General features: G+C 58.7%; 1 pseudogene; it reads right to left on the bottom strand.

Moving 5' to 3' along the window:
• Positions 1–364: 364 nt before the first annotated feature.
• LOC141576337 (paraneoplastic antigen Ma3-like) lies at positions 365–1,723 on the bottom strand (annotated as a pseudogene).
• Between the last annotated feature and the right edge of the window lie 4,280 nt (positions 1,724–6,003).

The following is a 6,003-nucleotide window of genomic DNA, read 5'->3' as shown; positions in this document are numbered from 1 at the left end:
GTCGAGTTTCATGGGCGGCTTTATCAAATCACACACCTGGCCACACCCTTTCAGCGTCTGCTGCGTTGGGGTCTCTAAGGCTCGGGCAGCCCGTGTGCTAAATATGGTGGCCCCCTGTTTGGGTCACCAGCACCTCCTCAGAGCCCCGTGCTTGGCCTTCACTGAGCTGCTTGTGGCTTGGTTGATGGAGTCCCTTTCAGCTGGCAGAGGACAAGGAGGCTTGACCTGGGCTTGGCTTCCCTGCCCCTCTGCCTCGCTCAAGCCCCATGCTGTTTGTGTGGACTGCCCCTTCCCCTTCTTCCAATAACTATTTTGTCTCCTGGGCCCACAGTAAGAAGCCTTGCCTTGTTCTCCTGAGCCTACTTCACCTTAGCTTGGGATGGGTCTTGTCCCAGACCCAGCTCTCATTTCCCGACTGAATGGCAGTTTGTCTCTCCTGCTTTACCAAGAGCAGGCTTGCCGGGTTGCTGCACCGTGCCCTCATGTGGCCGTCTTCTCCACGGCTATTGCAGGACATGTGGTGTTTCTGTTTTCCTGAGCCTGGAGTGCTGGCCCTTGGCACAACCTCCTTTCAGTGGTGGCCTCTGCCCCCTCTGCGTCAGGAACCTTGGGAAGGCCTGGCCTGCTGGGCACATCCAGGGACAGGGAAGGACACTGCCCTGGAACCGCTGGCTCTGGCAGATGAACTTATGCCTGCTTCTGGCCACTCCAGCCTCTCTCTGGCCTGAAAGTGGTCTCCCAGTCCTCCTCCACATGCAGGAGCCTCACCAGTGCCAGGAACCTAGGAGGCTTCCTTTGTTGTTTCATCAGCCTGTTTTGAAGTTTGTCAGTAAGGGTGGCCCCACCCTGATTTTCATTCCTTCGTAAGAGTGTTTTTTCTCCTTCAGCTCTCTGGAGCAGGTGTTCCAAACGTAACACAAAGATAGAGACTTTCTCACCTGCCTCCTGATATGCCTTACAAAATTTCACATGGGCAATTTTACGGCTCTCCACAGGTCCAAACGCCTGCCACAGTGTTGCCAGGCACTCCTCCACAGTTAGGGCAGCATTGTGGGCCTGGAGCCCACTGACCACCTGGAGGGCAGGGCCCCGCAAGCACTCCATCAGCCAACGCCTCTTCTCCCCTTCAGGCACCCTGTAGCACCTCAGTGGTGTGTTCGAACCAGGCTTAAAATACCATCACCCCTGGGATGTACATGGTGTTCCCAGAAAATACTCTCAGTTCTCGGTACCTTTGTTCTAGCAGAGGCTGTGCGGCTGTCCCCGGGGCCTGGGCCCAGGTCCAGAAATCAGGTGACATGGCCACTCTCGGAGCAGGACAACTGGTGTCTGATCCAAGGACTCTGTTCATGTCTGACATTGTCCACCTCTCCTCCTCTAAGAAGCGGTTCAGTCTATTGAGAAAGTCGCCATCTGAGCTACAAGGTTTTGCAACCACTTTTTAGGGCCCTCCCTTCCCTGGTATTTCCCTGGGGTTCAAAGCATAGTCGGTATCTTGGCTAAGCTCTAGGAGAAACCCTTGGTCATTCTCCTCCCTCCTAAATATCCTGCCAATGACCCTACACCTGCCCAGGTGCCTGAAAGTGTCCTGAAGAGTGTCCTCAAACTCATCCTCACCACAGGCCTCAGGAATCCCCAGAATGAGTATGGACCTCCAGGTGTTCAGATGTCCCCCCCCCCCCACCCCGCCCCGACACCAGTCCTGCAACAGGCTCAAAGGCATGTTTCCTAACTCTGCGGAGTCTAATTTAGGGGAGAATCATCGGTGTGTGATGCACATAAATCTGGGCCAACTCCCAGAGCAACAGCAGATGGCCCAGGACTCCACAGCCTGTGAATGCGAACCGGACAAGAGCGAGGTTAAGGCCGCCCCGCCCCCGCCCCCGCCCCCACCCGGTGCTGCCCCTCCTCCCCCCACCGCGCCTCTGCGGTCCAGGGTAGACCCCCCCCCCCCGCTCTCCGCCTGCCCCTCGGGGACCACAGCCCCTCCCCACGCCGTCCCCGTCCCCGTCCCCGTCCCCGTCCCCGCAGGCTGTGGCAGTCCCGCCGAGGCTGGCGGAGGGCGGTGGGGGTCTCCCGGGGCCAAGCGCACCCTCCCGGGGTCTGGTACCTTCGTCTCGGTCGGGCTCCTTCCTGGCCGAGGTCCCAGCAGGAGGGGCCCGGGGCAGCTCTGAGTGCCCACAGGGTCCGGCGCCCCACTTTCCCCCGCTGTCTCCCGCTCCCGGCCCCTGTCTCCCCGCCGCACGTGGACCAGCGCTCCAGCGCCTGCTCGCCACCGCTCACTGCAGTGGGGACCCAGGGCGGGGGCGCAGTGGCAGCGGAGCGCGGACCCTCCGCGTCGCCCTGGAGACCGCAGGGCCATTGGAGTGCGCAGGTCACGCTGCCCGGCTGCCGCCACCGCCGCAGACGCCCTTGGAACCGCGGGTGATGTCACCTGTGCCTTCCCCCGCCCCCGAGGGGGTGCGGGCACAGGTGGGGACCCCCGGGGCCCAGGACCCGGCCCTGTCTCCTGCCCCTCCCAGAACGTGTCCTCAGGGAGCCAGCATGTCGAGGGGTGCATTCGCCAGGGTTCCCACCACCAGAGAGCAGCTGGGCGCCAGGAGGTGCGTTCATACCGGGGGTGGGGAGCAGTGGAGTGGAGTATCCCTCTGGGCCTTTTTTACCTGCTCTTCCCCTCCCCCTCCCCACCCAGGACGGGTCCTGTCCTGTCCCAAGGCTAGGTGAGGAGCACCTCGTCCAGGTGTGATTCCCCAGAGCAGATGTCACATAGGTGCACGCGTGTTCACACACACCACCCCAGTGGAGGGTCCACCGTCCCCACGTTGCCCTCCCAGCTCGCCTGGGGGGCCTGGAACCGCAGGCACCACCGCTGTGGGTGCTTGACCGGCAAAGGAGCTTCGCTGCCCAGGTAGCCAGCCCCAAGGAGGGTGCCAGGTTTTGCTCACTCTAAGTCCAAATCTCAAGCGTGGGCTTCTGCTACTTAGAGCTCAACCCCAGGGCCTGTGTCTTACTCTGTGTCCTTGGCAAGTCCTTGCCCCTTCTCCAGGCCTTAGCTTAGCAAAAGGACAGAATTGGGGTCTCTGCCTGATGGTGTGTACGGGAGAGCTGGTCTGTTGGGAGTTGGGCGCTCAGTGTGTTCCCTGCCCCCTGTGCCCTTACCAGCCTAATAGACTCTGAGACATCAGTCTCTCTTGGTCTCTGAAGGCAGCATGGGTGTTGGGCCTCCTCAGAGACCTCTTGCTGGCTTGCCCCTGGTCTCCCATCTTCCATAGGTCCTTCCCCTTTTCCATTGGCACCTAGGCTAGAGAGTGCACCAGACAGTGCTGGCTGGGCTGGAAAGAGAGCCTCCAGTCCCTGTGGGTCTCACCACCCTGCACCTTTATGGGAGTCTGGGGCCATGTGGACAATGTCTCCACCCATCAGGTGGCACACGGGTTCTCTCAGGGTCACACGTCTGGGTGTTGTTGCTGCCCCTGCCCCCATTCTCTTTCCTTGCCTGGCATCCAGCCAGACATCCTCTTCTGAGACTTATTTTTCCTACTCAAGGTTTACTGGTCGAGGCTTCCCCAAGCATCCAGCTCACTCATGCTCCTGGTTGAATCACAGCCCCAGTTTATTTGTCTATGACCCCAAGGATGGGCATTTAGATGGTTCATAGTCTTTGGTGGTTACAGACGCTGCTGCCACTAGCAGCCTGCACATGCCTGTCAGGGCCACTTGCCAGCTCAGAAGTGGTTTTGCTGGGACTGTGTATTCTGTGGTTGTGCCCATGACCAGGAATTGCTAATCTGCTACCTCTCATGAGTGGCTGAATCCATGTTCACTCCTGCCAGCGGCATGGGAGCCGTCTGGTCCTGTGTACCCCACAGCCTCAGCAGCCTTTGGCCTTGTCCAGCCTTGAGCATTGGCCTACCCCACAGGGAGAAGCACTGCCTCGTTACTGTATGCCCTGCATTCCCCTGGTCCGCGGTGAGGTCGGGCATCATCTCAGAAGTTCGCCAGCCATTCCCGGGTCCTCTTCTATGAATCTCCTTTGCTTAGTTCCTCCCCAACACTGAGAAGCGTTGTTGGCCTGTTTCTAGAAGGTTCCTAGCATCAAGGCTGAAGGCACTCTCATTTCTTTTTACACTAACCCATTGCCCGGAAGCAGGCTACATTGGAGCTGGCCTTATAGTTGGATCTTAGCTTGGCCATATGCGCTCACTCTCCCAGCTTTCCTACCTCCTAGGTGCTAAATGCTGGGTAAATGAAGAAACATGGGGGTTCTGTCCCAAACCAGCTTTCCCAGTTGGTCTTGTGCATGGCTCCCTCCCTTTCCCACCCTTGAGTGCCAAGCCTGCCTGTTCTCAGCCAGGCAAACTGCTCCTGTTATCACTGGCCTCGAGAACTTCTGTCTGCCGAATCCCGGCATTAGTCCTGTCATGGCCTGCACCCCCACATTGTCCTCTTTCTTGGTTTCCAACATGATCTGTCTGTGATCCTTCCTCAGAGAGGGTGTTCCCCTAGGAACATATGTGGGACCCATGTCACCAACTGGCCAGCTGCTCTTCAGGAAGACTCTCAACTCGTGTCCCCTCTTCCCAGCTGTGTCTCTTCCTGCTCTCCTTCCTTCCATAGGGGGGCTGACTCCAAGTCCAGGACTCTCGGGCTCTGCCTCAGGGCACTCTTTCCTCTCTCTGCTAGGGTGGGCTGTGATGTCTCCACCGCCTTTCCTTTGTCACCTCTCAGCTTTCCTTTGACTCTGCCTCCCAGCACAGTTGACCCTCCTTCCTTCTCAAAAGCCTTTCTTTTCCCAGCCTCTGTCACACCCTCCACCTTCAGGCTGACCTCCTCCCTCTCAGCCAGCCTGAGATCCCTGCAACAGCCTCCTCCACTACTTAGAGTTCAGCATGCTGGAGGCGAATTCCGAGTCTCAGCTGCTGGACCCTTGGCACCTCTGACACCACTCTCATCCAGGGGATTGTCTGCCTGCCGATGGCTGCAAATGGTCTGTCTCTGGGTGGGACCTCTTCCCTGAGCTTCATGTGTGCTCATTCAACTGCCCACTTGGATGCCCACGGGGAACTCCAGAATGAAGGTGTCCAAACCGGAGCACTTCATCCCTCTCAGTATGCTGGCTTCTTCCCCAGGTTTCCCCTAAGGGCTCTGCCTTCTACCTGGCTGCTGAAGCAAAGAAGCCAGGATCCTTTCTCCTCTCTCCTTTGCTCCTCGCCCCCAGTCTAACCCATCATCTGATTTTATCTACTCTAGTCGGTGACTGCTACCCCTCTCCACATCTCCATGGTCCTTAGCCCTGTCTCCTCCTCTCCCTGCCTTCACTCCCCTTTCTCTACTTCACTCCCACCCACGTGACTGCTAGGGCCGACTCTCTGCAACACTACCAGACTGCACTCCCTGGTGGCAGATCCTCCCTGTAGCTCCCCATCTCCTTAGAGTAAACCCCATAGTCCCCCTCCTGGCCAACAGCCCCTCCCCCCTGGGGTTGGCCTCCTTCTATGCTCTTCTTCCCACGCCACCCACTCCCAGCCCCTCTCACCAGACTCCTGCTGCACTGGCCAGCTTGCTTGGCCCCGGAGAACGCCCAGCTCGTTCCCATCTGTGGCCTTTGTCGTTCCTCCTCCTCTGTGTGGGACAACCTGCCCCAAGTACTTCCTACAGTGGCCTCCTCCTCCTCACTCAGGTCTTAGCTGAAACGTCCCCCCACTCTTGGAGGCCTCCTCTGACTGGTTACCCATATCAGGAGCGGGCCCCGGAGCACCCTCCACTCATATTCATGAGAGCAGAGTTGATTTATGTGTCATCATCTGATAGATGCTAGTTTGGGCTTTTGCTTTTGGGCTCAGGGCCTCCCTTCTCCCCTCCGATGGCAAACCCCACCCCGCCAGGAGAAGGAGCTTGGCTGATGCTTCTCACCCTGGCATCTGTAGTGCCTAGAACAGAGCCTGGCCCACAGGAGGCCCTCGGTGCCTCCTTTCTAGCAAGCACCTGAATCCGTCAACCTGG

The sequence above is a fragment of the Camelus bactrianus genome, chromosome X (genome assembly GCF_048773025.1).
Source record: "Camelus bactrianus isolate YW-2024 breed Bactrian camel chromosome X, ASM4877302v1, whole genome shotgun sequence".
Lineage (NCBI taxonomy): Eukaryota > Metazoa > Chordata > Mammalia > Artiodactyla > Camelidae > Camelus > Camelus bactrianus.
The sequence above is the reverse complement of the archived record's forward strand: the minus strand, read 5'-3'. Positions and strand labels throughout refer to the sequence as shown.